This window comes from Haliotis rufescens, unplaced genomic scaffold, assembly GCF_023055435.1.
Source record: "Haliotis rufescens isolate VD_foot unplaced genomic scaffold, xgHalRufe1.0.p SCAF_3, whole genome shotgun sequence".
In the NCBI taxonomy this organism is placed as follows: domain Eukaryota; kingdom Metazoa; phylum Mollusca; class Gastropoda; order Lepetellida; family Haliotidae; genus Haliotis; species Haliotis rufescens.
In genome coordinates, this window is record NW_025964001.1 from 54,356,573 (window position 1) to 54,383,174 (window position 26,602).

The following is a 26,602-nucleotide window of genomic DNA, read 5'->3' on the forward strand; positions in this document are numbered from 1 at the left end:
GACACGGGGTTGGAGTAAAAAAAAAAGAAAAAAAAAAAGAGGAATAATTTGAATTTTTCCTTATTTACCCGACCTTATGATTTCTCTAAGATGAAAGAGAAAAATAAGACTTAAAACTCACAGAATCTGACAAAGTTAACTACTTATCTAATAAATGATAGATCAAATGCATTGTTGATATATACTCTCTCCCCACCTATACAACTAACTACATGTAAATGTTACTCTAAAATATTAAACATCCTGCACTTGGAACATGTTGAACAGGATGAACATTTATTTATAAACTACAGAACAACTCAAACACAACTTGGCCACACAAATTTAATTTTATCATAAAAACCAAACTGATTGGTTAGCATAGCATATGCAAACCATGAAGCATTAAAAGGTTTCAGGTGTAGAATATAGCTGTCAGACAATGACACAGACTCCCCCCTGTAGACCCTCAAATCTAAAAGTGTATTAAAGATGGGTTCTGTATCAGTCTGATGTTAAGCCAAAGAGGGTGTGGAAGGGAGGGGTGACACTAATACCAGCAGATCAAGGGATTGGCAACTAAACAATGGCCACACACTATGGCCACAAGAATGTCCACTGTGAACTGATGGACCCTTGACCGTACAACATTCCAACTGCACCCAAAAGGGGTCTAAATACATCCAGCTATCCAGTTAAATCTTCATCAAAATATATTTCTGCAGACTATTCTATGAGAAGGTTTTGATGGAAATGACATACTTAAGTCATTATGACACTGTGGAAGACAACCTGCATCATGAAACAATCATGAATACGACATTGAAATCGGGAGGATATCAGATGGAGACAGTTCCTATGAAATATTAATCAAATGATATATATTGATTTGCCATTCATGGTCATGGCAGTATCTGTCACCAATGTCTGTCGACCTTTCGGTGTTAGCAAATGTAGGGAACAGTAAACATCAGTAATGCTTCACTATCTCAATATACATGTCAATATAACTTGTGAGTTTGGGCGAGATTTAGTTTTGAAAGATAAGCATGAATCCCTTTGATAAAATATTTTTTAGCAAAATGTTCTTGATAGGAATTCAATGAGTGAAGGAATATGTGTGAGTGAAATTGAGCAAAGGAGCAAATGAGTGAGGGAAGGAGTGAGTGAGGGAAGGAGTGAGTGAGGGAAGGAGTGAGTGAGTGAGTGAGGGAAGGAGTGAGTGAGTGAGTGAGTGAGTGAGTGAGTGAGGGAGGGAAGGAGTGAGCAAGGGAAGGAGTGAAGGAAGGAGTGAGGAAGGGAAGGAGTGAATGAGGGAGGGAAGGAGTGAGTGAGTGAGGGCAGGAAGGAGTGAGTGAGGGCGGGAAGGAGTGAAGGAAGGAGTGCATCAATGCTGCATCTGTTACATTGGAAAAAATAAACTTCAAATGTAATTTCTACTGATCCAGTGAGCGAGCGAGTGGGTAGCAATATTGCAGCAATATCACGGCTGGGGACACCAGAAATGGGCTCTACTGATCCAGACCAATACAAATATGTGAGTGAGTGTCACATCATGACATATGTCAGATTAACATAGTAACATGATACACTCATAGACACATACAACTTTAGTGAAACCCAACTGCACTGGGTATGATGCTGACAAACTATGGATCTGAATCAGGGCGAATCTGGGATTCAAACACAGGACAGCTGACCCTAGCAAGGCAGGAGGCCACAGGCCACAAGACAGTTCCTTAGAACACTGGGCCCATTGAGTAGAACATAGATCAACAGCATTATACTGTTAGCACTATTCAGTAGTGAAAGCTACATAGGAGGTATTCCCATATCACAATAAATCTCCCTGGAGCAGTATTGACCGTATCCCACCCTGTGGCCCCTCCTTAAGAAGTCTGAAAGTTCAACGAGGCATCATCTATACTTGGAGACTTCAATGCATATCAAGCACTCACAGCGAGGAAATGTCATCATAGGAGCCCATTACAATTTGCATGTGTCACTAATACCATCACCTACTTAAACCAGAGGTCAGCACACTTGGTCACGGACAACACAAAACAATAGGCCATCACACTCTAGAGCATCCCAAAAAGAACACATCTCTAAAGAAAGACCTCAACATGGAATAGGCTATAAATCTTTGGTTTATAGATTTGTTACTCAGTCAACATTGAAAAAAATCAGTTAAATATCTTGAAAGCTTATATGTTTCTTTCAAAATTGAAAAAAAGGTTTTGGGAAAAAAATTAGGTTTATAATAGCAAACAGTTCCTGAGCTTAAAACTGACCATACATGCATCACATAGTTCCAACTCGGATTCAGCAAACATGGCCTTACACATATCTAGATGATTCCCCGAACTATGAATAGATCCCTGCAACAGCAGGCTGACACTGGCAAAGAACTGGGTGATCATCATTATTTTCATGTCATTAAGGCCGATCACCATCCTGCACATGCTGTCTCATCATGATATATTTTCATGTAAAGGCCAAACAACACCTTTTCCACGCTGCCTCCTACTTATCACAAAAGAAGCTCTGTTAGAAATAAAAGAACAGCCACAATTTATGACATTTTCTTAAACATATATAAAATTCAAGTACGCTATAACATAGTTAACAAACAAGAGAAAAGTCTTGCTGCAATCTTGATAAGCTTTTCACACACTGATGAAAGATAAGAGATAAAAGTTGAAAGTTAATTCACAATCCACAGCCACTTAACACCTCCTACTATGGGAGAGAGAAGTCAAGCCACTCGGTACATTTGTCTGGTGGAGTGCGTTCTTTTAAGACTAATTCCCTTAATGCATCAGGCCAACAAACAAACAAACATGTCTGTTACACACTAAACAACGCGGCTGTTGATCACCCTAAACAAAGTACACAAGCCAGGGATCTTCGCTGATTTAAAGATGGGGTAGCTCTTATCTAATTGTCATTAAAACAAAGCAAATAGACACCTTTAAAGGTGCATCGTCTTCATTTGCATCGTGCACTGGACAACCCCATGTTTTAGACCTTGTTGCCATGGTTATTCAAATACAACATTGCACTTGGCAAATTGTGAACAGAACATGATGATTGTGGGTTTAGGAAGTTTCTTTTCATACCTGTGTTAGTACAGAGCTGGGCTTGTTTTACCACCTTTCTGCAAACATCCTTATTCTATACATACAAAGCTGTGTGATTCTCCTTCTTGAAAATAGTTCAGAAAATTTATCCCATAACCATACTCATTTGAACAACCAAACATGAACATTACTAAATTCCATCAATTATTTATAAATCAAAGATGATTCACATGTGAATAAGGAATTACAAAAATATTTAAATCTGTGCTTGAATCATACAAAAATTACAAAAATACCATAAATTACCACAATCACTGACTTAAAACAGATTAAAATGAAACATTTCGCATAAATGAAAAAATAATAAAATGCATTTGCATAATTTTAAACATAAACCCCAAAAATATTGTACAAGGTTACAATGACATTTCATAAATGTAAAACTGGTTGAATATCATTTCCAAACTAAATCAATTTGCCGAGAGAAAATAATTAAGGTGAGCAATGAATAACACGACAAAAACATAAGACTGCAGATTAACATACGGTTTTATCTTCAGAAGTAATGAACCGTCACCAACTGGAGAATACCGTCCAAGTCCCCGAGCAGATTCAAGGCTGAATTTTCACTACTTTGTCCAATCGTGAATCACCAGGCTATGACTCAGCCATATAGATCCTGGCTTTCAAACCTGTTACAAGATCTCCGCTGATGCCAACCTGACTGGGACCAGTCTATTATGACTCATGTGATTTATGGAAAGTTTGTCTACACAAATCATGTGGTTGGGGAGATTCAATTCTACACCATTTGATTTGTACTAACTAAATGATTAGCAGATTAAAAATAAATGACTTTTGAAAAGAATTGATACTGACCAATACAATTGGGGGAAGAGAATGTGCAAGAAAAACTAAATTGAAAATTGAAAATTAATGAATTGACTTGATTGAAGAGACTTTCAAACAGAATGATTTAATTATATCAAACTTTTGTTATCCTAATTAAATAACTTAACAGACAAAATGTTTCCTTACTTCAAACTATATTTGCGTTGTGTAATATAACCTAGAAATAATCCAATCATGGGAAAAGGTTCTCTTGAAAGTGAACCTCAAGACAACTGAATCTGTACAATTTGATACAACAAGATACAATAAATAGTTACTTTCAATAAACTCTGCACATGGTATGAAATTATTGACATCTAATCATATAATATTCATAATTATTGTACTATTAAGGTGAACTAGATTGTTCTCCAGTCTCGTAACACTATCTTTTGAATCATGGTTCATTCACTAAGTACAGTCAATAATTAAATAATGAATATTTGAAAAGAATTGTAATGGTATCATTTTTATTTATTTCCTGAAAAACACAGAATAAATCCATGGAAAATACATCATGCTTTGTCTGTTAATGTTGAATGTTTCTGTTCAGTGGTGACAGATTTAATGGATTTCAAATGATATACCATATTCAGTGACATCGTTATACCAGCCTCAGGACAACACAAATATCCATTAGTCGTTTCCATGTGGAACAGTAAACATGGATCATCTTCAGTGGGGTGTATTGTAACAATAGCTTCAAGTCAACTTAACCTGGGCATCTGGTTTGTTTGCCATTCAATAAATAAATCTACAAAAAAACAACCTTTCCATATTCAGAAGAAATCTCTGCCAAAAGCAGTCAACTGTACGATTCCGACATTGTCACAAGTAAAAGCATGTTTTTAGTGAGTGAGTGAGTATGGTTTTACGCCACTTTTAGCAATATTCCAGCAATATCACGGCGGGGGACACCAGAAATGGGCTTCACACATTGTACCCATGTCGGGATTCGAACCCGGGTCTTCGGCGTGACGAGCGAACGCTTTAACCACTAGGCTACCCGACCGCCCCGCATGTTTTTAGGAATCACTATTAACTAGTGATGATACGCTCTGCAATATTTCAGCTATATGATGTAGGCCTGTGGAATATTTCAGCTATATGATGTAGGCCTGTACATAATTGAGTGAGTGAGTGAGTGAGTGAGTGAGTGAGTGAGTGAGTGAGTGAGTGTTTGGTTTTACGCCGCTTTTAGCAATATTCCAGCAATATAAGGGCGGGGGGACACCAGAAATGGTCTTCACACATGTCAGGATTCGAACCCGGGTCTTCGCCTTGATGAGCAAACGCTTTAACCACAAGACCACCCTGTACATAATTGAATCTGGGCCTGTCAAACCAGAGATTGAAATAAGGACCAACATTGCACTATGATCTATTAAGTCCCCTTGCCTGGGACATATTCTAACACAGAAACCTCCTGTGGTGTTAAGTACACTCTTCGGTTGTAGATCCACAAAAACATAGGTCCCAGAAAGAATATTTGTAATAATGACCACACGTTTGATTTCACAGCACATTTTCATGAAAATGCAAACAGTGATCTGTTTTAAAAATGGCCATTAAAATGTTCCATGAGAGTGGGCAGCATATTACATCCACACAGATGAACGATCACAAGATGACAGCTGCATTGAAGATTTACTTAATTAGGTTAGGTCAAAATGAGAAAATTAAACCATTACATCTCCTCCACTAGACCTCAAAGGAGTTATCAAGGGGTTGTTGAGGACCTCTATTGTGGCTGCGGCAACAGTTACATGCGTGCCTGTGAGCACCCACACTTGTTTTCTTTTACTCAAGCACACAAAGTGCTTTTGTTTTATACTGAAATCAATATTATCAGTCTGCTAATGCATGAGGTACTGGGTATGGTTCCATTCCGTGCGTGCGTGTGTGCCTGCGTGTGTGCCTGCGTGCATGCCTGAGTGAGTGAGTGAGTGAGTGAGTGAGGTTAAATGCTGCTTTGAACAGTATTTCAGAGACATAATGGTGTGTCAGCTTAACATGGGAGGAAAGCCAGAAGTGATGCAGGCCTTAGACGTTTACCACTTTGGTGAAACCCGTGAGCAGGGGTATGGTGCTGAACTAGAAACATAATTGGGACAAACCGGGCTTCAAACGCAATAAACATAGATTTTTGGCATGCCCAAGGGATGCAACTCTGCACAGCGAATTGCCGCGCCTTGGACTGGACCACCCGTACCCCCAAGAGTCTAATATGGTATTGTATTTACTATTTATCATTCAATCCCATGAGGATTCCCCGGGCTGCCCAACCTATGCATGTTATTTGAGTGAGTGAGTTGGGTTTAACGCGGCTTTTAACAGTATTCCAGTTATATCGCGGCGTGTCAGCTTAATGTGGGAGGAAAGCCTGAAGTGATGCAGGTCTCAGACGTTTACCACTTCGGTGAAACCCACGAACACGGTTATGGTGCTGACAAACCTAGAAACATAATTGGGGCGAACCGGGATTCGAACCCACAATCATAGGTTTCTGGCGTGCGCAAGGGACGCAACTCTGAACAGCGAATCCTGGCGCCTTAGACGACTGGGCTACTCGTGCCCCCGCATGTTATTTGAGGCAGCAAAATGGATTGAGTAAGCAGGCTTGATGACAAAGTTTGTCTCAATTACCCGATGGGGTGGGTCTTTGCTTATATTAATCACGAGTCCGGATTATTTACAAGCTGCCATCATATAGCTTGAAGACTGCTGTGTGACAAATAAAAATTTAAAGGTTTATTTGTTATTTTTCCTTAAAGATTATTCTGAATATATATGATAAATTGTTGAAATGCTAAGGGGTTCAAAGTTAATGTTGACAAAACCTGTTATCAAATTAGGAAGACAAACTAATGAGGGCTTTATGACCACCCTGTTGATTATCTGAAGGTGTTACGCGAGGCTTCAACCAGGAGGATTACAACACCATCAACCGAAAGTGCTAACATGATTACCAACATCATCGTGTACTCCACACATCAAATGAGGACTTAATCATCAACTCACAGCTAAATGTATGAAGGTGGAATGTGGTAACAACAACAAGGGACATGATCAATAAAATCTGTAGTAATATCCTTTCCTAGTGACAAAGACTGTATCACATGTTACCACCATCTGCCTCACACAAACATGGCGTGTTTACATAACCATATCATCACCGCACACGGTCTATCTCACCCCGAACGCCAGAATAAATATTGTAATTACCGTCTTGCCAGGGAAGCTCTTATTCTTCACTAAAGACAACCTGGCATATTTTTGAAAGCCATAATTTGTGCAATGTCAAATGAGACATATCACCAGTTCGAGGTGTGTACCGATGGAGGGATCAAATGGTTTGATTGAAACTTCAGATGCAATAATAGTCACTTCCTTAGAACAGCCATAGGCCGGAATAATCACAATAGATGTGTCTTAAAGACGGATATTCTAAAGGTACATCTGGGAAGATATTTGAGACCTTTGAACTGAAGGAATATTAGGTGAATTTGTGGAGTGACATCTTCTACTAAAGCATAAAGACCAATGTACCGTCTCCAAAGAAATATTTCAAATATGAAAATATTATCCATATTTATGTTGTTGTTTGTTTGTTGTTTAACGCCGCAGTCAGCAATATTCCAGCTATATGACGGCAGTCTGTAAATAATCGAGTCTGGACCAGTAAATCCAGTGATTGACATCATGAGCATCAATCTACGCAATTGGGATACGATGACATGTATCAACTAAGTCAGCGAGCTTGACCAACCGATCCCGTTAGTCGCCTCTTACTACAAGCATAGTCGCCTTTAACGGCAAGCATGGGTTGCAGAAGACCTATTCTACCACAGATCTTCACGGGTCCCATATTTATGTATAAAGCAGGTATGTGGGACACTCATCAAGATTCACTACTCAGACACCTCGAGCCCACACTAAGGACGACCAATCATGTTGTGTAGAGAGTGATTCAACAGTCGCTCTGCCTAATCGAGTAGGCAAGGAATGATCGATAATGTGAGCATTGATAATGTGCTGTTCAGTGCTACTGACCCACATTGTCCCATCTGCCACACAAGTCACCATGTAAAACCATCATAATACTACCCAGATGGCACTCAAAGAAGACATTTTTTAAGGCTGATTAAATTCTAACATTTTATTGATATGAAGATGGCAATCTATGGCCTTGAAACTGATACACCAATTAACCTCTGCCTGAAACTACAATTTGAACAGTGGATGAAATTTTAATAACAGCTGATGATGATCAATGGTGTGCTGTATCAGCTTTCAACAGCAACAATATTTAAATTGCCCATTAATCATTTTTTTTCCATTTATGGACTCTTTCATTTATTGAATTAAAGCACCTAAAAGAAACTGATAATGTCCTATTGTGCTCAATACATCTCTAGGTACTGAAACTGTGCATTGATAAATTGATATCAAATGCACTGTCTTTTTCTGTGCAGTATTAAATTTACTCAAATGTGTTGACATCCAAAACATATTTTGTACCTACTGCCCAGATGTTTGTTCTGATCAGTTGTCATACACAATTACATGTTCCTATCATGTTGACATCATGATTAAATTTCATATTGAAGTATGACCTCGGAACAAAGTACGGCCATACAACTTGATAATTGGGTACAGGCGTTCGGTACAACTAAACAAATTTGTGAAAAACCCAACATCTAATGATATCACACAAATAATCCACTGAATATTTTCAAAAATAGAAATGACTAGGGCTTTTACTGGCATTGTTACGACTTGATTTTTCCCCAGACATAATAATGCTGTAATGCCTTGAATTTATTTTAACACTGTAATGCCTTGAATGTATTTTAACACTGTAATGCCTTGAATTTATTTTAACACTGTAATGCCTTGAATGTATTTTAACACTGTAATGCCTTGCATTTATTTTAACACTGTAATGCCTTGCATTTATTTTAACACTGTAATGCCTTGAATGTATTCTAACACTGTAATGCCTTGAATTTATTTTAACACTGTAATGCCTTGAATGTATTTTAACACTGTAATGCCTTGAATTTATTTTAACACTGTAATGCCTTGAATGTATTTTAACACTGTAATGCCTTGCATTTATTTTAACACTGTAATGCCTTGAATTTATTTTAACACTGTAATGCCTTGCATTTATTTTAACACTGTAATGCCTTGAATTTATTCTAACACTGTAATGCCTTGAATTTATTTTAACACTGTAATGCCTTGCATTTATTTTAACACTGTAATGCCTTGAATTTATTCTAATACTATTATGCCTTGAATGTATTCTAACACTGTAATGCCTTGAATATATTTTAACACTGTTATGCCTTGATGCTTTTTTATCACAATGCCTTGAATTTCCCTTACATTGTTAGGCTGTTTTTTAAATATCCTGATATCTTAAATATTTCCCAACACAGTAATCCCATTACTGTTTCTATCAGGCAACAATTAACAACCTTAGTAATCCACTCAACACCACAACCCCATCCACTCTATAGCCTGAAGAACCAATTAAACAACATGCATATGTACTGCAGCATAGGCACAATGACACCACACAGGCCCAAAGCTCCCGTGCCCAGGGGCACCTGCTGTCTCACGGCACCCTGTGTATTAGATACAGCTGCCAATAACAGTCCAGTTTGATTACATCTGGCCTGTCAATTTGTCTTGACAATGATAGATGCAGATATCAAATAAGAGTATGTTAAAATGCAATTACTGCCGGTCAATTCCTCCGTGACCTTTGTGAGTGGCTGTGTACATGACATGATGGACTAAACAAGCAGTGTACAGGTATACAAGCGAGCTGATGCGCCATTATGTCAACCCGGAGCTGGAACAAGCACTCATCATAATACAAGGCACTTATTGCATATGCATAAATCATTTCCTCTGACGACATCATCATGACCAGTTTGGCAAGATTGACTTGAACAATTAGCAAGTCAGTCAGTTGGGTGTAACATAATCTTGAACAGTATTCCAGTTATATCATGGCATGTCAGCTTAATGTGGAAAGCCTGAAGAGATGTAGGTCCTATTTGTTCACCACCTTGGTGAAAGCTACTAGCATGGGCTACTAGTATGGGCTACTAGCATGGGCTATACTAGCATGGGCTACTAGCATGGGCTGCTAGTATGGGCTACTTGCATGGGCTACTTGAATAGGCAAAGATGAGATCATGGTCAGGACCAAACCCAGGATTATAGAACTCTGCACAGCGAATCACAGTGCTTAGATGACTTTGCCACATGTCCCCCAATTAAAACCAAAGTAAGATGACTTTTAATTCTACATTTAGCCATATTTCAGCCATATCCGACAGAAGATGCCAAGAATGGGCTTCACCTACACTTGGGGACTGAACCCAAGTCTTCAGCGTGAGGTACCAAGGCTTTCAAGATCACTGCCTGTGCCAAAGCAATAATCATTGTATTACTAAAGTTCATATGAGCTTAAAGACAGATATTCCAATGGTACATCTTGGAAGATATTTCAATGAAAAACAGATATGGAACAATCTTAGGACAGACTTGACACTGAAACAACATTGCAGTGAAAAAGCTTGAAAACATTGCCAACATAAATTTTCAATATCTCCAAGCATTCCATATTTGTTTGCATAAAAATAGATCAACCCTGCTCACCGAAGTATGAAAATCCACCAGGAGATAAACACTTAAGTAAGTGAGTGAGTACACTTATAGCAATATTCCAGCAATATCACAGCGGGGAACACCAGAAATGGGCTTCACACATTGTACCCATGTCAGGAATTGAACCTGGGTTTTCTGCGTGACAAGCAAATGCTTTAACCAAGAGGCTACACGATCGCCCCATAAACACTTATGACTAGTCAAGCTTTCAACTAAACATACTTGAAGGCATGTTTGTAAGCATGTTTAGTTGAAAGCTTGACTGGTCTTAATGTGTTGTTGAACCAAACTTCCACTCCACATACTTGAAGGATAAGAGGGTGAAGGTGAAATATGTGAATTGTGTCAATTCAAGGCTTTCCTGTATTACATATTTAACATGGCATGCCAGTACCAGTTATTGGATTTTCAAAGGCCAGAGTGAGTGAGTGAGTGAGTTGGGTTGGGTTTGACGCCGCTTTTAACACTAATCCAGTTATATCGCGTCGTGTCAGTTTAATGTGGGAGGAAAGCCTGAAGTGATGCAGGTCTCAGACGTTTACCACTTCGATGAAACCCTCGAGCACGGGTATGGTGCTGGCAAACCTAGAAACATAATCGGGGCAAACCGTGATTCGAACCCACAATGATAGGTTTCTGGCGTGCCCAAGGGATGCAACTCTGCACAGCGAATCGCCCGCCTTAGGCGACTGGGCCACCCGTGCCCCCTCCAGAACCACAAGCCGAACACCTTATGTTGTGAGATGATCAGCATTCTGCCTGGGTGGAATGACGACTGAGACTCATCACCATTTTGCTCAGCGCAGTAGCATATATACAGACTGGAGGTTGGTGAATAATGCTAAATGCCTTGTCAGCAATATAACAGAAAATTGAATAATTCAATGGCTCACCATTAATGAACACGGCCATATGATTAGGTTTCACATAGTATCAACTTATGTTGACAGATGGTCTGTAGCAATGCATTTTGTCATTTGCAATATCTAATTTCATTAACTGGTGGTTTCTTGCACGTTTACACTGAAATGTGGTACCTTTATTTCTTTTGCTCGGTCAATATTAAGTGTGTGAATGTGGCTTGACATTGCAGTCAGCATGGTCAGCAATAGTCCAGCTAACTGTATCTCAGGTGCCTGGAAAGTCTCATCCAAACTTGGTTATCACTTGCAGCAAAAACTTGGTATTTCAGGAAATTATGGCATCAAATAAGCAGGAATTACGCATTGACTCATTTAAAACCCTGAGCATTTCAATCAGGTTCTCATGACATACAGGGGGTTACAAGGGACCTTATTATGTCTGGGAATCTCCACCTGGAGAACCACACAGAGACATGACAACGCAACTCTACCCAGTGCATCTCGTACAGAGACATGACAACGCAACTCGACCCAGTGCATCTCAGACAGAGACATGACAAGGCAACATGACCCAGTGCATCTCGTACAGAGACATGACAACGCAACTCAACCCAATGCATCTCAGACAGAGACATGACAAGGCAACATGACCCAGTGCATCTCGTACAGAGACATGACAACGCAACTCTACCCAGTGCATCTCAGACAGAGACATGACAAGGCAACATGACCCAGTGCATCTTGTACAGAGACATGACAACGCAACTCGACCCAGTGCATCTCAGACAGAGACATGACAATGCATCACGACCCAATGCATCTCGCACAGAGACATGACAATGCATCACGACCCAATGCATCTCGCACAGATACATGACAATGCATCACGACCCAATGCATCTCGCACAGATACATGACAATGCATCACGACCCAATGCATCTCACACAGAGACATGACAACGCAACTCGACCCAATCCTAAAACGTTCAAGTTCAGCTCTGAAACCTCAACCTTTCCAATATGAAAAAGTCAGTAACGATGGTTAGTGTTTTTTCTAGCCCTGTGGAGCATCACGACTCCATGCATCTCAAACAGAGACATGAGAACTCAAAATGTCCCAATTCATCTCACAGAGAGAGTGAGACATGTGCACACAAAACGACCCAATACATCTGACACATAAGCACGCAACATGACCGACCCAATGCAAAAATGTTCAAGTTCAGCTCTGAAACCTGAACCTTTCCAATCTAAAAAAGTCAGTGCCAATGGTTAGCGGTTTTTTCTAGCCCTGTGGAGTTGAAACAGTATACATTTCACAACATGCATGTTTTTCTAAAGATACCATTTCTTCTCTGAGAACCAGATTTTTGTTGTTATGACAACCCCTACCATCTCAGGTTTCCAAGGGGAGGTTCAAGTTGAAGCATTTGGGACATAAACCCAGCATGAGAAGGATTATGTGGACATTATCTCAACGTCTATCTCTGGTTTAACATACACTTGATGAAGAAGCTGACAAACCCTCCCTGTGTGAGAAACAGTGGAACTATTACATGAAACTCATCATATCAAAACCTAAATCCATGTTTGTCAAAATGTAAATACTTAGCTAACCCTCAGCAGTATTTTTCAAAGTAGTATCAACTTCAGAAAATGTTACTCTACTGATCATGACTGTTGAAACGTCACACTAAAATACAGGTCGTGTGAAATGTGGTCAGAAGAAATAGAAGAGCGATTGCTGTTGTTTCAATGAGTGCACTTGCTTTTAAATAGTGAACATGGCAGTAGATATAAGTTTATTTTTGATGATTTGTTAGTGGCAGCACATTTAATGAAACACTCATAAAATGTTGAGTGTTCTGGTGAGATACTCGCAGGGCAGCTCGTAAATTAGAGTGACCTCCCTTAGTTGTTTACAGTCTTAGCTCCATCCAAGCGCTTGACACTTTCGTTACTCTCCCAGGATAGAGGGCTGTGCTGTGGAGAGCTTGTTTAGGTTTTGATTCTCTTCTGGGACAGACTACCTAATTGGAGACGTTTCCGAGGTAACAGTTTCTAGAAGGCTACTTGATGAGGGGGCAATTTTAGGTATTTTACGAATTGACATGTGACTTATCTACTTGCCTCATCTACATGTGGTAAAGTTACCGTATTCGAGGTAACAAGCGCACAGGGCCCTCTCAAAATTAGAAATAGGGGGCTCGTATTAGAATATAAGTTTGGTGAGAAAAAAAAACAGTTGAAAGATCTTGAATATTGTGATTTATGCTGACAGCGTGGAATGATACAAAAGAATGGTCTGTGCGTATTATACACGACAAATATACTGTTCCAGGATTAATTAAGGGTGCATATAACACACGAGTTCGTATTGTACACGAATAAATACATCTTGTGTACATTGATCAATTGGAAGGGTTGCTAATTGGGATTGTTCACAAGCCAATATATTAGCAAATATCGCTGTGGCCTTTATTACGTCGAATACAGTATTTAAACCAACGTGTGTGTAAAAGAGTGAGTGAGTGAGTTTGGTTTTAGCAATATTCCAGCCATATTCCAGCAATATCACGGCGGGGAACACCAGAAATGGGCTTCACACATTGCACCCATGTCAGGATTTGAACCCGGGTCTTTGGCGTGACGAGCAACCGCTTTAACCACTAGGCTATGTGTAAAAGAGAATTTCCCGGGGTGGAACACTTACCTGTCAATAACCCTTCCCCAACTTCCCAATTTCAATTTGTACCTTTTACCACTATTTATGCTTTGTCCTTAACAACATTATAAAAGGCAGACATGCTCTGCTTTGAACAGTATTCTATCTTATACATCATGACTTAGCAGCCTTCTGTTGAAGGGCAACAGTAAGGAAAGACACAAGCTACTACCACTTCAGTGAAATACTGCAGCACACATATGGTGCTGATGAAACAAGGATCACTGTCGGACCTTCAACGGACCTTCAACGACAAGGCCACTCTTGCTCCACATTAAGCTTACACTGAATAGGGCCAAAACGGAGAGGTCCATGTTCAACTTAATGTTGGCAAGGATATGAAACTATATCAACAAGGTCAAGGAGATGGCAGGTCAACTAATGCAGCTGTTCTCTGTAAACAACCTTCCAACCTGTACATGAGGGGGCATTATATATAAACATTGGCCTATGTACACCAAAAAACAACAACTCTGAATGACTTTGCAAAGATACTGATGCAATCATATGAATGTAAGTCACTATGAGCCACAGGCTAAAACACAGAGGATTGGATTTATTCTGATTTTCCAAAGGAGAGGGTATTTACACTGCTTTTAAGAAGTATTCCAGCAAAATCCCAGCAGAGGGACACCAGATATTGGCTTCACACATTGTACCAATGTGGAGAATCGACCCGGGGCTTTGGTGTGACAAGTGAATGCTTTACTCTGCTAGACCACCCCACCTTCTCAGTTTTCCAAAATGAGTGAGTGAGGAGTAATACTGCTAATGCTGATAAATGTCGGCATAATGTTGGAGGAAAAGTTTATTGTGATGCAGGTCGTAGGTGTAAACCCCAACATGGCTATGTATGGTTCTGAAAAGTTACAAATCAAAACACAGGCGAATAATAAAAGCATTCTGGCACATGTAAGGGAAGCAACTCTGCACAGTGGATTTCAGTGTGCATCCCTGCATATACTTTCACCCAAACACTTACAAATGTCAGACTGCCAATCCATCATTGAAGAACAAGGCATATCAAAAAAATAATCACAGAATCCCGATTTGAGTGCAGTTATAGTTCCATGCAGAGAATACACCTTGCGATAAAGAAAGAGGAGATTAAACCCCAGTACTTAACATTGCCAGATTCATGAGCAGTTTATTGCCCTGGTACTCTGATGCGGAGGATCCTTACTTACTTACTTAAATTAGGAATTTAACATGCACTTTCCAACATATGCGTATTTCGCGCATGGGCCCGCCAGGCCATTTGGTGTTTGGTCGAAAAGGGTATGTCCGAAAAGGTGAGGCAACCTAGGTGGGGCTTTTAAGGGTTGCTTACTTAATTTGGAGAACAAATTTGGAATTTTGAAATATGCAATGCAAAAGTGGGAGGGGGGACTAAAAGGAGTTTGTGTGTTGTTATAGGTTTAGAATTTTAGGGTTTATTGGCAGCTTGTTTGTTGTACTTTTATTTTTAGTGAGTGAGTGAGTGAGTATGCTTTTACGCCGCTTTTAGCAATATTCCAGCAATATCAGGGCGGGGGACATCTTTTATTTTTAAATGCGGCCAAGAAGGCCTATTTTGATTAGATATATGCCTAGTGCTTTAAAGGTTTGTAAGTCATTTAGGGGGTTTAGTACCATTGCTAGCGTCATTTGATTGTTAGAGGATCCTCGGAGCAGGTGCCCTGATATCTGAGCGTTGATCCACCTGTCCTGCTTTGTTGCTCTAGCATGGTCTATTTTAAGATGCTAAGATGAAATAACTTAAAAGCAGGTTAATTGTTTTGTCCAACACAGGTTTCGAGCATGTGCTTACCATCAGGATGATATTCAAGTGGCATTTGTTGATAAACATTTCAACATGGCAGCCAGGTTGGCTGCACTGTTTTATCTTCAGGGCACAATGCGGCAGATCGATAACATATTTTTGGCAATACATGATAAAAAGCCTTCCTACAGTAAGCAGGTCTTAAAGATGTTATGAAACAGTGGCAATGTGGTACCAATGTCACATCATGAAAATGGAGATGAACTTACCTTTTTTAAACTGGAATTCTCAAGATGCAAGACTGAAAAACAAAAGGCAATTTTGAGTAAATTTACAAGTATAATAATTGAACATTACTGAAATATAGACACCGTTTCAGGGGACGGTACCATGACCTCAATTCAACTAGTCCTTCCTGACATATACTGGTATTGGACAATCGGGCTGTGCCCCACTTACGTCACCTTTCAACAACTGCTCACCTGAGACAAAAGTTTGATTCATTTGGATTTCAATATGAACATTTTAAATACATTTTGAATACTCACACATCAAATCTAAACAGTAACAGCTCAGCTCTGACAATAGTTTTGTTATCTCAGCGTGAATAATCTCGTACCGAGTGTAATGTTCACATTTTTTCTACTTCATCTTCCTCCTCTATATGTCACATGATGTTGAAGCACAGGAAGTTTTGTGTTTCCTGTGTGTACAAGCCACACATCTACAACCAACAAGGAGAGTTAACCCCCTAAGTTCTGTACTGCTAACATAATCCTAATATTCATAATTCATTCTCCTTATCATTCTTATCTATGATTTTATGAACAAATCTAATTTAATTTTGTGTTCTTATATCATGAACTTATGCAACTACAACATATTTCATCATGTTCATACAGACATTTAGTCTGTGAAATGAAAATATTTAAATATTTTAAATTATCTTTAAATATATAAAGTGATCCAGAGAATCCTTTCATTTTCAGCTATATCCTGAAGAAATCTAGCCAAATTATCATGGACTGGATTTTCATTTTCAAGGTCTGTACATATTTTAAGTTCATCCATGCTGAATGAGTAAGTTCTTGGGGTGGTTTTATGCCATTTGAGTGAGTGTCGTCTTATGCCGCTGCTAGCAATATTCCAGTAAAATCACAGCGGGGAACACCAGATATACACTTCACACATTGTACCCATGTGGGGAATCGAACCCGGGTCTTCGGTGTGACGAGCAAACGCTTTAACCACTAGGCTACCCGACAGCCCAAGGTTTAGATCCGGATATTGTGAGTGTCCTTGTGGGGTGTGATTGCTTGGACATGTCGTAATCGCTTTGCTTTTGGTATTCCAATAATGCCAACTGAATTATCATAAGCTTCATGGCAAATTAGTTAAACATGTGTATACAGTTCAATAGTTGTCTCCTATTTTTTTCAGATATATCATTGCATGTCAGCTTCATGTAGGATAAAAGGTGGAAGTGACGCCGATCTTAGACGTGTACCTTCTTGGTGAACCCCATGAGCATGTTGCAACACTGATGGAGTGAGTATGCTTTACATACCACTGACAGAAATATTTAAACCTTATTGCAGCAGGGGACATCAAAAACTTGCTCCACAAATTGAACTTAAAAGTGGATTGAGTGAGTGAGTTGGGTTTAATGCCGCTTTTAACAGTATTCCAGTTATATCGCGTCGTGTCAGTTTAATGTGGGAGGAAAGCCCAATGATGCAACTCTGCATTGAGAATTGCAGCACCTTAGACGACCTAAAAGTGGATCATCTGTGCTGTGATGAGCAAACAGTTTAGTTTTGCTGTAGTTTGTTTCCTGTTTAACGCTGCACTCAGCAATATTCCAGCTATATGACAGCCGTCTGTAAGTAATCGAGTCTGGACCAGACAATCCAGTGATTGACAAGATGAGCATCGAACCACGCAATTCGGATAAATAACATGCATCCACCAAGTCAGCGAGCCTGACCACCCGATCCCGTTAGTCGCCTCTTATGACAAGTATAGTCGCCTTTTACGGCAAGCATGGGTTGCTGAAGACCTATTCTACCTCGGATCTTCACAGGCCTTTGCTGTAGTACTATCCACACTCGGCAGCCATTTTGGCCATCTTGTCCCCATTCAGTGGTCTCCTGTCATGAAGGTCATGATAAAGGTCATGGTGTAGGATGATAATGATGAGTGACGCAGAAGCACCACCCGGAAAAAACTTACAATTACTTAAATCAAAAATTGTTACAAGTAGAAGGGTTATCAGCAGATATGGCCCGAGTTTCAAGTGCTCAAGTATACATCATGGTCTGCCAGGCTTATGTTGCAATTCAACAACTGATATTAAAAGCTATTCAAAACAATCAGACTGAAATGGATCGCCACATGAGATGCTGTGCTGGCAGCTTTCTCAGCATCTTGAAGTTGGAAAAATAGATTTTCCCCATCTGAACAATATCCTTTTCCTTACTGATCCAGTTAAGAAGTTGCCAAACTATTAATATTTTAGAACATTTCTGTTAGATCTAATTCTGATGTTTCCTGTGTATATTCAGGAGTAGAACCCAGTACCTGTCGTTTCTCAAAAGTTGATCGAGGTTTTTTTTATTTTTGTTTAACACAGCACACAGCAATGTTCCAGCTATATGACAGTGGCCTGTATATATTCGAGTCTGGACCAGGCAATCCAGTGATTGATATTGTGAATGACAACCACACCCTGGGGATATGATGACACGCTCTGAAACCAAGTCACTGACCCTGATCATCTATCTGGTCACCTCTTTCAACCGACAGAGGTTGCTGGTGACCTAGTGAAGGTGGTTAATTTGGCCTTGCAGACGAGATTGCTGCAAAGAGCAACAATGGGTATAAAATTAAAATCAGTCAATTGTCCTGGGAGCTTTTCTCAGTGTGGCCTCATTAAAAATGTTGGTAAGAAGTGTTAAATTATTAGTCTTAAATTACTTATGAATTATAGAAGATAGGCAGTAGACAATGCTATCTGAGAAACGCATATATCATGGCTGCCCTTAAATACCCGAATCTGGACCGCATAAACCAGTGGTTGACAGCACGAGCAACAATCCATGCCACTAGGGTATGATGACACACAGACTGTAACCACCTGATCCTCCATCTGCCTGTATGGCATGCACAGCGTACTAGGAACCCCTCCTTCCCAGAATCCCCATGGGGCCTGGACCTGGGTAATTAAAGCACTCTACAGCAGCACAAAGACAATTATTACACAGTGAAGATCTCTCCTGAAGTTACTTATTAGGTACTATTCCCCTGAATACCCATTATGACCACCTGATCCCCATTTCAGCAGCCTCAACAGGAGAAACTGCATAAAGAAAATCTTAAATAATGTAACAGGAAGCAACTGGGAACCTTTGGTAAACCACTGAAGGTAGCCCCTGCAGGACCCATGGTGTGGAATGACTCACTGTACATCAAGTGTGCATGTGTAACGTGACAAGTTGCTAATGAGGCAGAGGCTGTCTTTGTCTGCTTTGGCTGCTGCCACAATCATGTGCACCAGACCAGAAAATGATGCTAGACACAGCAGGGGGAGGGGGCAGCCCCAAGGTTGTCCAGAAGGGGGTCAGCATGGTGGCCTGGTTCCACAGATGCTGCTCACAGGGTTAGGGTGACCCACTAGCAATGTGGGGAACTTCTTTGGAGCACAGATGGAAGGGTAGAGGTAGGGTTCTCCAGATAATAATGAACCTATCCACTTCTCACAGGGTTAGGGTGACCCTCTAGCAATGTGGGGTACTTCCGCGGAGCACAGGGGTAGAGGCAGGGTTCTCCAGATAATAATCAACCTATCCACTGATCACAGGGTTAGGGTGACCCACTAGCAATGTGGGGTACTTCCACGGCACACAGATCTGTCTGCAGCAGGGGTAGTGCCAGTGTTCTCAAGACAATGGTCAACCTATCCACTGCTCACAGGGTTAGAGTGACCCACTAGCAATGTGGGGTATTTCAAAAGAGCACAGATCTGTCTGCAGCAGGGGTAGAGCCAGGGTTCTCCAGACAATGGTCAACCTAACCACTGCTCACAGGGTTAGAGTGACCCACTAGCAATGTGGGGTATTTCAACAGAGCACAGATCTGTCTGCAGCAGGGGTGGAGCCAGGGTTCTCCAGACAATGGTCAACCTATCCACTGATCACAGGGTTAGAGTGACCTGCTATGGAAGTGAGCTCTTCAGTGGAGCAGATTTATATCTGCAGAGAGGAAAGGCAAGGTTGACTCAAATGGGGTCAACATGGTGGTCTAGTTTAGATGCTTCTCCCAGGTTAGGGTGACCCACTTGGGACGTAGGGTACTCTGATGGATTAGATTTACAGTTATTGAGGAGATCCAAGGTTGTCCAGAAGGTGTTCCACTCATGCAGTTTGTGTGTGTGTGTGTGTGTGGCGGGGGGGGGGATTGGTTCCACAGATACTGATCCCACGGCGCTAGGGTGACCCACTGGGGATATGGGCTAAGTGCTTCAATAAGGGACATGTCAAATGCTGGTATCAGTAGGATGGCGAGTCTTATCACTCAAGGAAAAGCTGTGATCTCTTTAACATAGGATGTTTACTGCTGTGACTGAAGTTACTTGTCCACTTCCAACACTAAATTGATAACTCATGTTGCTCTGCCAATAGCTTATGGAGTCATCAGTTGAGTCTTTAATGGTATATTAGTAAGAGTGTCAGCTTCATGTGGGAGGAAATCAAAGGGACACAGTTTCCACTTGGGTGAAGTGCACAAGCCTTGGTTGATCACAAACAAAATTGAGAATTGAACCCAAGATGGGTGGATCCAGGTGGATCCAGGTATCTGAGGGACCTTGGACCCTTTGGCAACCTGTGTTCAATTCCACTGTCAACACTGTACCCACAAACAATGCAGGACCAAGATTACAACAATGTCAGACACCACAAAGATGTTGTTGCAGCATAACCAAAAACAGGTTAATCAAAAGCTGTCAATTCAATTAAAAAAGGCACACTCATAGAGCTATTTTAAAAAGCTAAAAAAACAACAATTCTGCTAATCAAAAGCAACAAAATTCACATGAACAGACTCGATAATGGCCAGCATCCCTTCATTCCCGTTGGCTCTATTTGCCTTTATGCTTCCATAATCCATTATTCATGATGGTCATGTCAGGATAATTGACTTAATTGTCAAATTCCATTTAAAACATTTATTGATTCTCACGCCTGTATTCAACTCGGGAATAATGCTCTCGGCACAATCATTATCGCCTTGAAACTAGGGCATCATCCATGACCTTCTGCTTCACAACCCATCTTGACAGTGATATTTCATTTATGCTAATCTTGAAATTTACATATGAAAACATTTACCCACTTATTTCCAAAATTCATCATCTGGATATATCAAAAATCTGGATAAATCATTTCATCATTTTATTTCATAAAAGTCACTGACAAGATATTCCTGTGTAATTAACATGTATATGTAATATTAATATTCTTATGACACAAATTTTAATCTAAATCTACGTGTACAGTTGGTGGACAGTGAAGGAGTCATCTGTTGAAAAAGTCGAAGTGTGTGGTGTGAGGTCAGCCAATATTGGCATTTCAAGGAATTATTTTTTTTAGTCCACACAAAACCAGTTGTGCCTTAAGTCTAACAAGAAGTCTATCATATCATTAGAACCATATTTTAATAAGTGTATTCAATTGGGAGGGGGAGGGGGGGGGGGGTCACAGATCAAATAGATAATGGGTTGATGATTCAGTTCTGGACCACATTACAAATATCCATATCATCAGAACTACATATCTGTCATGGCCAGCCTAGATCTGACATCAGGGAGTATATGATACGACATATCTTCCCATACACTCAGGTGATAATCACACTGCTATCTCAGCAAGGCTTGTTACAAGTGTCACACCACATTGTGTCTTGCTCTTCTGAGAAAATACACATCAGCGATTCCTCTGTATGGCCAACACTCTTACATGAATATTTCATATGCAAGTGCTATGAGTCACAATAAGGACGTGATGACAGATTACAGATTATTTCGACATTATCACACATGCAACTGTGATAATGCTGTTGAGTTCTCAAATCACTACCTCATCAGTAAATCTAATTGAAATTTAAGATTAACATATTTTCTTGAGTATAGTGCGTACCCAAGTATAATGCACACCCTCCTCTAGCATATTCAGTATTTTGGAAAAGAAAAAAATAAATATTTTGCGCAGAAAATGCACACCCTCCTCTAGCATATTCAGTATTTTGGAAAAGAAAAAAATAAATATTTTGCGCAGAAAAAAATACATCGTACTCCTTCAGCAAATTCCGGTAAACGAACAGGTGATAAGAAACTTGGTCAGTACAAATTTGAAATTTGAGATACAAAATCACCAGACGTGTTCATCTACCGTTTGTATTGTATGTTTTATTCTGCTAGGCATTCTGTTACATCCAGGGATTAAGATTACCTTGCGTATTTTCTTGTAAACTAAGCCGGAAACAGCTTTCTTGGAATCTACCGGTGATTCGGTAAAAACTTACCCAAAGATATAACTTTAAAGGATTTTAATGCAAGGATTGGGTAAAATTGTATCTGAAACTATTTTTTTTATCAGGAATAATATATTCCAATATCAGGTTATTATAGTTGCAGCTTTAATTAAATATATTTAAAATAATAAGTAGCACTTCAGTGCAGCTGATTACGATTGCCGGTTATTTCTGTCAGCTAGAACAATTTGACAAACTACAACAAATATGACTTTTAATGAGTGAAAGTATGGCATTTAAGATATATGTTTCCCTTCTTCGTCAACAAATGTTTCATTTCAAGGCGTCAATAGTGGTAATCTGACTGTGGTTGCTGTTAATAACGGTGAGTTGTGCGATCTTCCGATCGCTTCACACATGATTTTGCCGAAATTAATTAAAACAGTATTAAAAGGAATTTTGAATAATATTAATGAAATAAGTTACAAACATAAGTCCAGATATACAATGAACACTTTTTATAACCACACAGTGTAATTACAAGATTACATTGTTTACTCCAGTACGGATTTGTTGACATGGTATTTCAAGTGTTACATGCTGACGGTAATGTCTTTGAGTTGGGGTAAAAAACCATTAAAACTCATGATGGTGTGTATAGTGCACCCTTTTATACACAGATGTGCACACAATACTCTAGAAAATATGGTACTTAAACAATAGAATAGACATCCTTCATTGAAAAAAACAAACCAGGTTTGAAACTGTTTGTTGGCAATATTATACTAATGTTTTTTTTCACATAACAGCATTCAAAATTAATGTACATTATTAGTAAAAATAAAATATAAAAATATCCTGATCACATGACTACTTTTCATCTGTTACCATGGATACTGTAAAACAACCGCTGTAAAACGGTAATTTATTATAGTTAAAACCAGTAATTTGCTTGTCCAATAAAACTTCACGTATGTTTTAGTCTTAAAATATGACTCCAACAAGAACAGTCAATAGCTGAATCAAATATGACGCGATTAATTTTAACCATTAATACCAATAAAATTTCTTAATGCTTTCTGGAGTGGGATGAATTTCATTTCGAGGAACAATATGGGTCATTAAGAACAAGTATCAACATCCTCTGCATAAACGAGCTAATCCTGCAATTCACAATAATCTGACAACTTTATCATGAACCCTGTTCCTAAATTTCACAATAATTGCGATAATTTCATCGAGTGTCTTGCTGTGCTAAACATGCCCTGCCAATCCTGAAATGCCAAACTGGGATGAGAGACTACACTCTCTTGACATAGGCTTCAGAGTGTTTGCAAAGAATACGATGACAAAGACCCAACAACCTTGATCTTTTTGACTCCTCCAGATATTGATTTTTCAGCTTATGAGAGGAACTATTACAAGGAGAGGAGGATTCATGGAAGATTCAGAAACCAACACTCTTGATTGGAATAAATTAGGAGGCAGATGGCCATGTTTGTTCAAGGCCTCATTAACTTGAAATCTGTCACAAGTCTGGATAATGTTTAAACGAACATTTAGGATATGACCTCATCTGTTGATGAAAGTGGTTAGGATCACTGGAGCCTTGGCTGTGTTCAACACTGAATCCGAGATCAAGGAGAGAAGCCAACATCATCTATTTTCTATAAAAAGAACTTAAGTACCATCTTTCTCCTCAATCAAAATGCATTTCAAGACTTTATAATTACCCAGGTTTTCGATCTGCCATTCTACTGTTGATATTAATTGAACTTATTTCTTGTCTAGTTGGGTTTAACACAGCTTTGAATGTAGTGAGTGAGTGAGTTGGGTTTTACACTTGGTCCCACCAGTAAACAAGACAACTGCCTCCAACCAGTAAACCAGACAACAGCCTCCAACCAGTAAACCAGACAACTGCTTCCAACCAGTAAACCAGACAACAGCCTCCAATCAGTAAACCAGACAACAGCCTCCAACCAGTAAACCAGACAACAGCCTCCAACCAGTAAACCAGACAACTGCTTCCAACCAGTAAACCAGACAACAGCTTCCAACCAGTAAACCAGACAACTGCTTCCAACCAGTAAACCAGACAACAGCTTTCAACCCGTATACCAGTCAACAGCCTCCAACCAGTAAACCAGACAACAGCCTCCAACCAGTAAACCAGACAACAGCCTCCAACCAGTAAACCAGACAACTGCTTCCAACCAGTAAACCAGACAACAGCCTCCAACCAGTAAACTAGACAACAGCCTCCAACCAGTAAACCAGACAACAGCTTTTAACCAGTAAACCAGACAACAGCCTCCAACCAGTAAACCAGACAACAGCCTCCAACCAGTAAACCAGACAACAGCTTTCAACCAGTAAACCAGATAACAGCCTTCAACCAGTAAACCAGACAACAGCTTTCAACCAGTAAACCAGATAACAGCCTCCAACCAGTAAACCAGACAACAGCTTTCAACCAGTAAACCAGATAACAGCCTTCAACCAGTAAACCAGACAACAGCTTTCAACCAGTAAACCAGACAACAGCCTCCAACCAGTAAACCAGACAACAGCCTTCAACCAGTAAACCAGACAACAGCTTTCAACCAGTAAACCAGATAACAGCCTCCAACCAGTAAACCAGACAACTGCTTCCAACCAGTAAACCAGACAACAGCTTTCAACCAGTAAACCAGACAACAGCCTCCAACCAGTAAACCAGACAACAGCCTCCAACCAGTAAACCAGACAACTGCTTCCAACCAGGAAACCAGACAAGAGCTTTCAACCAGTAAACCAGACAACTGCTTCCAACCAGTAAACCAGACAATAGCTTTCAACCAGTAAACCAGACAACAGCCTCCAACCAGTAAACCAGACAAAAGCTTTCAACCAGTAAACCAGACAATAGCTTTCAACCAGTAAACCAGACAACAGCCTCCAACCAGTAAACCAGACAACTGCTTTCAACCAGTAAACCAGACAATAGCTTTCAACCAGTAAACCAGACAACAGCCTCCAACCAGTAAACCAGACAACAGCCTCCAACCAGTAAACCAGACAACTGCTTCCAACCAGTAAACCAGACAACTGCTTCCAACCAGTAAACGAGACAACAGCCTCCAACCAGTAAACCAGACAAAAGCTTTCAACCAGTAAACCAGACAACAGCCTCCAACCAGTAAACCAGACAACAGCCTCCAACCAGTAAACCAGACAACTGCTTCCGAACAGTAAACCAGACAACAGCCTCCAACCAGTAAACCAGACAACTGCTTCCAACCAGTAAACCAGACAACAGCCTCCAACCAGTAAACCAGACAACAGCCTCCAACCAGTAAACCAGACAACAGCCTCCAACCAGTAAACCAGACAACAGCCTCCAACCAGTAAACCAGACAACAGCTTTCAACCAGTAAACCAGACAACAGCCTCCAACCAGTAAACCAGACAACAGCCTTCAACCAGTAAACCAGACAACAGCTTTCAACCAGTAAACCAGACAACAGCCTCCAATCAGTAAACCAGACAACAGCTTCCAACCAGTAAACCAGACAACAGCCTCCAACCAGTAAACCAGACAACTGCTTCCAACCAGTAAACCAGACAACAGCTTTCAACCAGTAAACCAGACAACAGCCTCCAACCAGTAAACCAGACAACAGCCTCCAACCAGTAAACCAGACAACTGCTTCCAACCAGTAAACCAGACAATAGCTTTCAACCAGTAAACCAGACAACAGCCTCCAACCAGTAAACCAGACAAAAGCTTTCAACCAGTAAACCAGACAATAGCTTTCAACCAGTAAACCAGACAACAGCCTCCAACCAGTAAACGAGACAACTGCTTCCAACCAGTAAACGAGACAACAGCCTCCAACCAGTAAACCAGACAAAAGCTTTCAACCAGTAAACCAGACAACAGCCTCCAACCAGTAAACCAGACAACTGCTTCCAACCAGTAAACCAGACAACAGCTTTCAACCAGTAAACCAGACAACTGCTTCCAACCAGTAAACCAGACAACAGCCTCCAACCAGTAAACGAGACAACAGCCTCCAACCAGTAAACGAGACAACTG

General features: G+C 40.1%; 1 protein-coding gene across 4 annotated transcripts in view; it reads right to left on the minus strand.

Moving 5' to 3' along the window:
* LOC124116144 (brain acid soluble protein 1-like) overlaps positions 1–26,602 on the minus strand; it is an 85,306-nt gene that overhangs the window by 32,071 nt on the left and 26,633 nt on the right. For 2 of the 4 annotated variants that reach the window (XR_006858077.2, XM_046477366.2), the window contains exon 2: positions 16,263–16,294. The gene's annotated coding sequence lies outside the window, so the exon portion shown is untranslated. Of the gene's footprint in view, positions 1–3,608; positions 3,731–16,262; positions 16,295–16,541; positions 16,682–26,602 lie in introns of those variants that run through there. The other 2 variants (XR_006858078.2, XR_006858083.2) reach the window with 2 other exon arrangements.